General features: G+C 47.1%; 1 long non-coding RNA gene across 1 annotated transcript; it reads right to left on the bottom strand.

Moving 5' to 3' along the window:
- Positions 1-2,871: 2,871 nt before the first annotated feature.
- On the bottom strand, positions 2,872-9,747 carry LOC147012804 (uncharacterized). The gene is made up of 2 exons (XR_015050953.1): positions 9,388-9,747; positions 2,872-4,225 (listed from the first exon to the last, which is right to left on the bottom strand). It is a non-coding gene; the product is annotated as an uncharacterized LOC147012804 (long non-coding RNA).
- Between the last annotated feature and the right edge of the window lie 989 nt (positions 9,748-10,736).

Raw genomic sequence — 10,736 nt, 5'->3', positions numbered from 1 at the left:
CCAATTCAATCTTGGTTGTACCACCGTCCACCTTCCTCAAACACGTGTTGAGGGGGCGGGCTTTCCCGGCCTGGCCGAAATTCCGCCCAGAAAGGGCGAACTCCATTAGGGCCATGTCCAATCAGGGCGGACGGTGACGTCAGCTTTGCCAAGGCCCCTCCTCGACCTTGGGGATCTATAAATTACGACACCATCCTCAGGGTAGTCAGGTGAGCTGGAAAGTGAGTCATCTTGAGCAGAGCATTGGAGTGAGACAGTTCGTCGGCTGATAGCAAAAGAAAGGAGGAAGGCCGTAAAGTGGTTGCCCTCTTTGGGGGTCGTTCGTTTTAAGTGTGAGAGAGCTGGGAAGACCTCAACCCGACCTTGACCGGGTCTCTCGTAGGGTCCTGTCTGCAGCCCTGATACCCGCGTCGGACTCCACTCTACTCGACCCGGACTCCTTCGCAAACACGGTCTCCACGCAGGCAGCCGTGGACTGAGCCGCAGGACTATTGACAGGTGCTGCACCACGGAGCACCCTTTCCCTCCAACTTTCAGGTACCTGAAAGAACTGCGATCTCAGCTCACCTCCCTCTCTGGCTGCAAAAGGTCCTTTGCCATCCATCTGGGTTTATTTTCGTCTGTGTGCGTCTGAGTGTGTGACACCGTCTAAGTAGAATTGCACAAGTGTTTTTATTTGATCATTGTAAATCTTGCCTGTTTTATTCTCGCGACAAGTCTGCTCTGTGTCTCCTTTGTAAGTTTCTGTAAAATGGCCGTTGTTGCTGTAAACTTTGTAAGATGCTGGAAAAAAATTGAAACATCTTTCTCTCATCTTCCCCTGCATAACATCCCCAATAAACCTGTTTCCTGTGCCACATATTTTTCCTCGCTTTATTGTAATAAATTATTGTGGAAATGTTCCCATTTCGTTTCTGTCCTTTCCTTCATTGGTCCAACATGGTTCAGATTTGAGTTTTAGCTGGGTCTTTATTCTCAATATTCTGTTCATTATAGCCGGAACGTCCTTGGTAGTTCTGCTCAGCTGCTTCCGATCCGGAAAGGTGGTTGGTAGTTGGTAGTGATCCAGATTGGGCAAGGCATTCCGAGAGCGTGGTTCCGCAGTAGACGACACCGTGTGGTTAATTAGGTAAATTGGTTCTAGACAAAAAGACCCTACGCTACGCGGTGGAGGTATTGGCGTCCACGGTCGATCAAGCGACCCGCCGCCTCACGGAATTGTCCGTGAGCGACGGCCTACAATTCCGGGAGTCTGGTGGGAGACGACGTAACTTCCCCCACCTCACAGTCATTCTCGCCACCGGAACCCGGCCATCAACAGTTTGGTAGTCAGGAGCGGGATTCGAACCCCTCCACCCCCAATAGAGAAATTTACGGGATTCGGATCAGGGATGTGCTTGGAACTCCCCCCCCTTTCCCTCAGAAATTAAGAGCAGCAGTAAAATTTTATGTAATTATCGGTATGAAGCATGGCGGACCAAGACGAGTTGGTACATGTGGGTTCCGAAATAATCGTAGAAGAATCCGTGGCTAAGGACACCACCTGTGAGGGAGATCTTTCCCTGCATTCAAACCCAGAGGTAGGATTGGGGGCAACAGCGACAATGCTTGGGGAACCCCTGCATCAAATTTCCCCTATAGAGAACTTAGCCATCCCTGACGGGTCCGTGCCCGATCGTGGCGGATCGGCTTCTCCGAGGCCATTTGATGGAGATGTAAACGCGAATGGATGCGAATACGCAAAGCACTGAAGGGGAAATGCAAAACATGGAAAAACGCATGAATGGGAATAGGCTTACAAAGACAAATGAAGGCGGGTCAGGAGGAAATGAAGGCGGAGCTGACAAAGGTGAAATGCAAAACATGGACCAGAAAATGGCAGATGAGATCAGTACTGTAGGAGAGGAAATTATCGAGTTGAAAGGGAGTGTGAAAGGTGTTTGGACCGCAATGGAAACAGGTAAGGAGGAAGTGACGGAAAAGATAAGGATGGTTGCACGAGAGGTGGATAAACTTGGACAGGGGATAAAGGAAATTAAAAAAGGACAAGGGCAATTAAAAGCAGAGATCGGGAAAAACACGACCACGATACAAAATTTTAAATAAGGCCAGCAAGAAACGAAGGGGGGAATTGGAGGCCGTAAAGGAAGGGTGTAAAATGAGACACGATGAAATGACAGAAATGGTTAGAGAGATGGGACGGAAGTTGAGACGGAGAGCCAGGAAATGGGGGAGCGATTAAAGAAACACGAGGACGAGACAAAGGAGTGTTTTAGCATAGCAAAGGGGGAATTAACAGACACACAAAGGGAGATAGAAAGGGTAAAAGACAAAGTACATAAAGTTAAAGAGGAGCAAACACAGATAGAGGTGAAGGTAAGGGACATTAAGGTGGAGCTTGTGAAGTGTATGGAGACCCGATGTAAGAGTCACGATGGCCTCCTTCAGGAACAGAGGGAGAGAATACGCTCCCTCGAAGCAGACCATGACCAGGTGGGTCCAGTAAAGCTAAGGCTGTGCGAAGTGAAGCAGGGTCATTATGGGAAGGGGAAAAGGCCAAGTTTGGGAGGGGGTAGAGGCTCCGGGGTCTCTTGGGCTAACACGAGCCCCCAGTATGATTGTCCAGGAGTGTGTGCAGACTGCGAGTAACATAGTATGTGCGAGTGCCCATGAGGAAATGGGATACAGATCAACCCAGACGGGAGACGTGGGTCGTGTAACGGACAGAGTTATTTCGGAAACCGCGCCGGCTTCATGGGACGCCGCGTGCGAGGTCCGTTCCGTATTTTGCAGTTAACGTTTTAACCGACGAGATGTAAATCCTGTTACTCAAATGAAAGCAACAATTAATTCACTGCCCACAACGGAAAGTACATTACATCAGATAATTTTTATTAACATAGTACTATGGAGTCCAAGCCACCGAGATGGTAAACATCTACAATGATTTGCACTAAACTAAGATTACATTTCCTGGCATTTATATGTTCTTAGCAGGGAGTGGAGGGGGCTGATAAGCATTAGGGCATTAGGCAAAATAACTCAAACTGCAATACGTGTCCACTAGGTGAAAAGCGAATGACATAATCATGGCAAAAGTTGCAGTGTTATCAACCAGGTCACCTTGTTCCATAGCAAGACATTCCTTTTATCAACATTTAGGTCAAAAGACTCTTGGCTAAAAGGAAGCATAACTGACAGCCAATTCGATTTATAGTATAAAAATTAAAATTATAAAGCACCAGCAACAATTATAATTGAGACTACATTAATATAAATATTTTCTTCCACAATTCCCCCCTTTTTCCTTATCAGGAATATTTGAATAATTATATTACACATGATCACCATACCCCATTCCTGGAGGAGAAAAGATATCCGTTAGACAAGTTCAATCAACAATGGCAGTGAGTGCTCATATCAGAAAAATGCTGGATAACGACCATTTCAAAAGTGTCTCAGCCAGGTGAGTGAGTGTGTTTCCATTCAATTCATGGCCTGTTCATCAGCATGTGTCACAAATCGAAAATACATGCTACCCGAAGTCAGAAGATAAGCAGGTCAGGGTGTGGATAGAGCAGCACCCAAAGGGAAACACAGTCGAGGCACTCCTTGAGCTGCAGAGAAGGTATATCTTGGCAGGTATGAGCTTGAGTCCGACACTGGGTTGAAGGAGACGAAAAGGACTCGAGAGGTGACCCAGAGATCCAGCCCCAGCAGAGTTTGGGGCCTCGTAGCAGCAGTTTGTGCAATCAGGTTTGATTCATCAAGTGAGCTGTGCACGTTGGATGCAGCCAAGATGGCTGCACGAGCCCCACCCGCACCATGGAAAACATATTGTAGATGACTCGCCGTGTGGACCTTCAGGGCCTTCGTCGTGCATTGAAGCAACCACGGCAAGTTCACGATGTATTTGCAGAGCAGCAATTTGTGAGTGTGGCTGAGGACATTCCTCCAGGCTTGTCTGGCCTGCCTGGCACCATGCAACTGCGACGTTAAGACTTTGCCTTGCTGTGGTTTGACTTGTCCAACCTCTTCAGTGGGTATTTTTTTTCCACCACATTGCTCATCTTATCTCCTCAGGAAGAGGGTAGTTTCATGATCACGTGTTGAATGCCCTATCACCCAAATCTGGGTTTTCCCCGTCGTTCAATCTTTCGGTAGAAGTTCTTCCAAACCTCCATGAGACGAAATCGCACATTGCATGGTTCAACTGCTCTCAACACTACGAAACAAACAAAATCAAGATTAAGCATCGATTAAACATGCCAATCCATAAACGTCATGGGCTCATTTTTTTCAACAAGACTGACAAAGGTTCTTACAGAAGCATTCAACTTGCATTATATTGTTGTGGGAATCTGCCACGCTCGGCGTGAGGCCAACTGTTCTAGCCAAATCACGGTCGCACGCCCACCGAAGGCCGCAATCCAGTCGTGACTTTCCGGACCAACCCCAAAATCCAGTCACGGATGCCTGAACGCATCATAAACTAGCCAATTATTCTGTCCACGCGCTACAGGGTCGATCGCCGAATTATCGATGTACCTAATTATTCACGCGGACAGAAATCCCAAGAGTTTATACCTCGACGGGACCTGCACGAAAACGAGCCACTTAAGCGGCTCGTTCCGTGTGCGAAGCTGAGCGGTTATATATCGCCAAGTCCCGTCGGACCAAATTATCACTTTTATCGGCCTAAAAGATCCCCTGACACACAAAAGTACTGAAATTTCATTTATATATGTCCTATAGGAGTTTTTCATCATGATTTCAGATCTGACAATGTTTTTTCACAATACTCATTCTGTAAAATGTAAAATAAAAAAAACAAACCTCTTCGGGAACGCCCCTAAAAATTATCCTGAAAGGGGCGTAACCCACATGACGCACGTACAGGATTACAAAGGCTGCACGTTCATTATTCGGGTTGGTGGTCCACGTGATTCTATTGGCTGTGTGTTTCCACATTTGATTGGTCGACTCAATCGCTTTGTTCATTTCTGCTTTAAAAAAAAAAAAAAAAAAAAAAAAAAATCGAACATTTGGTTTTGAATAATGGATGACATGGACTTTCATTTGTCTGATAACGACAGTGAGTGTGACAGAAATGAAGGATTTTAGTCTGAATCACATGGAGAATTGTCGGATAACATAGTCGCAGGAGGTGAAGTTCAGGCAGCTGGAAATGAAATACGGTCCTAGCAGTTCGAGCCCGAAGCAGGACAAGCAGAGGAAAATGGCGATGAAATTCCCGGCGTTCATTATGATCGGGAGGACATCGAAGGAAGACTTGGCAATAACTGGTTAGACTAAATCCTCTTCGAAATTCAATAATGTAAATTCAACTTGCATACTGCTCGATATCAGAAATATTTTAGTGAGGTGACGTGACCAACGCAGCGCAGCACAGCGGACATGGTTCTCCGCGGCGAATAAATCACAAGCAAGGCCGGCGCATGTCATCAGCCGTATCTCTCCACGCAGAAAACGAAGCAATCTCGCTGTTCGGATACGATGAAAACTTGTGTGCAGAACAAACCTTGTGACACAATTGTCTAGAGTAGTCCGATAAATCTGACGTTCTGTTGCATTTTTATTTATTTTATTCCTACTGTCGTCATGTAGCCCCAGGAGAAAACAATAAGCCTGGTGTTGGCTTAGTGGTGAGGGTGGTGGCTTGGGATCCTAGGGTTCAAGCCTCGTTGGCCGCTGAATTAAAATACACCAGGAGGTTGACTCAGCCTGTCATCCTTCCGAGGTCGGCAAAATGAGCACCAGTGTACTGCCTTGCTGTGGTTTCCCGTCCCGTCCACGGACGTGAGTCAGGACGTCTCACGTCGCTCGGCGTATTTTTTGTACGTGAAAATGTACAATTGCATGGTACAATTCATTTGTATTGTATTTCTCGCCCTAGAGATGTCCACGGAAACGGGACCCGGAGCACCAAAATGCCACGTGGGCATCGACGGGGAAGATGCCAGAGAGGGCATTCCCCACGTTCATAAGGAGTAGGTAGGTTCGGAGACAGCTTCAGCGACCCGAGGGTGCCAAAGTTCGAGTTAGGCAGATGGGTATCCCTGCCAATGGAGCCACGCTGCCCAGCCACGGAATTGTGCAAAAGCACAAGAGAAAATTTGCAGGCCAGGCCCAAATTAATAACGAACACAAACACAGGGGACAGGAATCGTGGTTGCTCGAACCGATAGTTTAAAGAGACAGGCGTGTTGAAAAGCCCCGGGGTAGATTAACATTTAATAAATGCTAGGATAGATAGGAGACGTGTACCCCTTGGCACCATCCATCCCTTCGCTGTTCGTGGGCCGCTGGATTCACCTTGGAAATTTCTGAAACCTGTGGGAGTTATTCGGAGGCTGCATTGGGCCTCAGGACAGATTCACTTGTCTCTTCCTTAATCCTTTCCGAAGGGATCTTAGGGATTGGGGATGGACAGTCAGGACAGGTTAGCTGAACAAAGACGATAAAGGGGTTTGGGACACACGTAATTATAAAATTATAAATAAAAAAATAAAATAAAATAAAACAAGGTTGAAAGCCCACTCACTGACAGGGATGATCGGGGAGGTCAGGTAAAACGCACCATCCACCGGCATTGCATGGGGCCACATCATCGGGAGTTTTTGCGTAACAAGATATCAACTTTTTTGGCGAGTTGACCAGAAAGTTCTCCTAATCTTTCATTGTGCAGAAGCACACCTCTTTATCGCATGTACTTTCCAAATATATCTGGCTTCTTTTAGAAGCTTTGCGAGCCTTTTTAGGTAACAATCCTCATCTGGCACGCATGATATACATTCCATGCCCCGATAACCGTTGTTGCTCGGGGTTTCTGCGCATGTGTGCCAAGCATTCTGGGGTGGATTATGTCATTTGGAAAGTGATGGATTGGACACTTCATTTTAAACATTTTCATTGTCATTTGATCTGGTTCTCACACTTACAGAATATATATGAAATTGTTAAAATAAAATTGTTCAATCAAAACCAGAATTTTTTGATGAGTTACAAGTTTTTTCAAAAATAATTGCTGTTCATATTTTAACAGAAAATATCACACTTTGCATTTTTTTTCATTTATGCAATTCAATGTCTTCAAACCATAAATAAGTCTATTCTGAGAATAAGTCGGAAAAAATATCAACATATATGACAAAAAAATACGCATATATATTTGAGACTAATGAAATTTGCAGCTGTTGTTCGTGGTCTTAATGTACTCTAACATAAACAACATCACAAGCTTTAACAGAATGTAAAAGAGCATAATTATTTGGTTTTTGCTTCCTTGCAAAAACAACAAGTGACTTCCACACTTTCATGTACAATCAGATGGAACAACAAACAATTACTATTTTGGTATGAATGGCAGATTTGGACAAAATATGATGGCATTTTACATCACAACGACCAAATTTAGAGCGAGTACTCCACACCCACGTACTAACTGCGTGAGGTAAGGGGTTCTTTTAACTATCGAGTTATGATTCTGGATCGGTTTGCACTATTACGTTCCATATGGAACAAACAAAACGATATTACAATCGTTCCCTCTGTCTCTGTGTCCATTCGTCTCTCTCCCAGACGGTTCGTTCGTGTCTCTCTCCCAGACGGTTCGTTCGTGTCTCTCTCGTGTGTCCATTCGTCTCTCTCCCAGACGGTTCGTTCGTGTCTCTCTCGTGTGTACGTTCATCTCTCCCAGACAGTTCGTTCGAGTCTCTCTCGTGCGTCCGTTCGTCTCTCTCCCAGACGGTTCGTTCCTGTCTCTCTCGTGTGTCCGTTCGTGTCTCACCAAGACGGTTCGTTCGTGTCTCTCTCGTGTGTCCGTTTGTCTCTCTCCCAGACGGTTCGTTCGTGTCTCTCTCGTGCGTCCGTTAGTCTCTCTACCAGACGGTTCGTTCCTGTATCTCTCGTGTGTCCGTTCGTCTCTCTCCAAGACGGTTCGTTCGTGTCTCTCTCGTGTGTCCATTTGTCTCTCTCGTGTGTCCGTTCGTCTCTCTCCCAGACGGTTCGTTCCTGTCTCTCTCGTGTGTCCGTTCGTCTCTCTCCCAGACGGTTCGTTCCTGTCTCTCTCGTGCGTCCGTTCGTCTCTCTTCCAGACGGTTCGTTCCTGTCTCTCTCGTATGTCCGTTCGTCTCTCTCCAAGACGGTTCGTTCGTGTCTCTCTCGTGTGTCCGTTCGTCTCTCTCCCAGACGGTTCGTTCGTGTCTTTCTCGTGTGTCCGTTCGTCTCTCTCCCAGATGGTTCGTTAGTGTCTCTCTCGTGTGTCCGTTCGTCTATCTCCCAGACGGTTCGTTCGTGTCTTTCTCGGGTGTCCGTTCGTCTCTCTCCCAGACGGTTCGTTAGTGTATCTCTCTTGTGTCCGTTCTTCTCTCTCCCAGATGGTTCGTTCGTGTCTCTGTTGTGTCTGTTCATCTCTCTCCCTGACGGTTCGTTCGTGTCTCTCTCTTGTGTCCGTTCTTCTCTCTCCCAGACCGTTCGTTCGTGTCTCTGTTGTGTCTGTTCATCTCTCTCCCTGACGGTTCGTTTGTGTCTCTCTCGAGTGTCCGTTCGTCTCTCTCCCAGACCGTTCGTTCGTGTCTCTCTCGAGTGTCCGTTCGTCTCTCTCCCAGACCGTTCGTTCGTGTCTCTCTCGAGTGTCCGTTCGTCTTTCTCCCAGACCGTTCGTTCGTGTCTCTCTCGAGTGTCCGTTCGTCTTTCTCCCAGACCGTTCGTGTCTCTCTCGAGTGTCCGTTCGTCTCTCTTTCGTGTGTCCGTTCGTCTCTCTCTCGTGTGTCCGTTCGTCTCTCTCTCGTGTGTCCGTTCGTGTCTCTCTCGTGTGTCCGTTCGTCTCTCTCTCGTGTGTCCGTTCGTCTCTCTCTCGTGTGTCCGTTCGTGTCTCTCTCCCAGACGGTTCGTTCGTGTCTCTCTCTCGTGTGTCCGTTCGTTCGTTTCTGTTTCTCCGTCTCCCTCTCCCCCTCTCTCCTTCCCGTTCTCTCTCCCCCCTCCCTCTCTCCTTCCCACTCTCCCCCTCCTCCCCTCCCTCCAGCTCTCCTTCCACCCTCCTCTCGCTCTCCCCTTCCTCCCCTCTCCCTCCCACTCTCCCCTCCCCTCTCGCTCTTCCTCTCCCCCTCCCTTCTCCCGCTGTCCCTCCTCTCGCTCTCCTCCCCTCCCGTTCTGCCCCTCCTCCCCTCCCGCTCTCCCCCTCCTCCCCTCTCTCGCTCTCCCTCCCCCCATTGTTCGTTCGTCTCTATCTCCAAGATCGTTCTCCGTTCCTTCCCTCTCAGACGGCTGTATGTTGTTTCACAGTTGTGGAAATTTGGTTTGTGCGAATTGTTTGTCCTCCGTCTGCTGTGATAAAACAACTTGGAAACAAAACTTCCAACTCACCAAAGGTAGGAAGCGCAGATATCCGATGATCACCATGAACACGGTCGATGAGAGCAGACCCGTTGGATATCCAAAGTGGTCCTTCCGTGTGTCGATCATTACATCGGGCCGATCGATGCTCAATCACAAACTCGTTATACAAATGTGACGTCAGGTGATCAAAAGTAGTCGATAAAAAAAATAAGAACTTTGCTTTCGGCGTTCGGCGCGAAATGCCATGGTGGGCGGAAATGACGTCTTTCGCTCGTTCGTCCATGAGAGGGGCGCGTTGCTTGTTTTTTTTTCCCGTCAAGCAATAAATTCAATGGTTTTCACATATGTAACACGTTAGTTTCACAAATTTCCATTGGAATACTCGGGTATTTCCGTCAATTGTCGCCATTTCCGTTGAGGTTACGCACTGCCATCTACCGGACGGTCGTCATTGGCTCACTTGAGGCACGTGGGGGGGGGGGGGACACCGGGGACATTTCAAACTCGGTGCAATCAGGGCCGGATCTACCATGTGGGGGGCCGTGGGCACAATGATTGTGGGGAGCCCCCAAATTTGGAGATTAATCAACAACTTAAATTATAACTGCTTTTTCATCAACAACTGAACTTGTATCTATAGATTTGGCAGATCCTAATCAGGAATGTTTTGGCATACATATTCACAAATTACAATTAAATCTGACAACATGACAAGATGGACGGATTGTTATTGATATGGCTGGTGACTTATCTATGAGCTGATGACTTATCTCTGAGCTCATTCTAAAATCAAATCACAAAAATGCTGTTGCTGCAAGAGTAAGAGATAGAGATGGACCAATATAAGAAAATAACAAACGATGCGCTGTCATTAATCATACTACGAACTTCGACTAAAAATCTTCTAACTTCTAAAAACCCTCTGGACAAGAAAAATCCGAAATGGTGATTAATAGCCGACTTCCAGCGACCGCAAATATACGGCAGTGTCATCCACATCAATGAACATACACACGGCGCCTTAATCAATGGACAAGCTTCCTGCGCGACTTCGTGGCAGCGAACTCGGATATGATACTGTCAACCTGCATGGAATTGAGCACATCGGATTCGGTTGAAATGATGGTCAGATTGACCAGTCTCTGCTGCCCCATCGTGGAGTGAACATGGTTCTTGATAAGCTTGAGTTTCGAAAACGAGCGCTCCCCGGAGCAGTTCGATACCATCAGTGAGAGGTAAATCCGAAGCAGCTCTTCCACGTTTGGGAAAGTATCGGTGAGTTTTCGCTCGATGAGAAAACTGTACATCTCGAGTTCAGTACGGCCCGAGTCTGGCTCTGACTCCTTCATCATGGCTTGGAACTGAATCATTTCGTC

Source organism: Eptatretus burgeri, chromosome 14 (assembly GCF_056783735.1).
Source record: "Eptatretus burgeri isolate ZD-2024b chromosome 14, Ebu_testis_v1, whole genome shotgun sequence".
Classification (NCBI taxonomy): Eukaryota; Metazoa; Chordata; class Myxini; order Myxiniformes; family Myxinidae; genus Eptatretus; species Eptatretus burgeri.
Note: the sequence above shows the minus strand (reverse complement) of the source record. Positions and strands in the feature narration are given on the sequence as shown.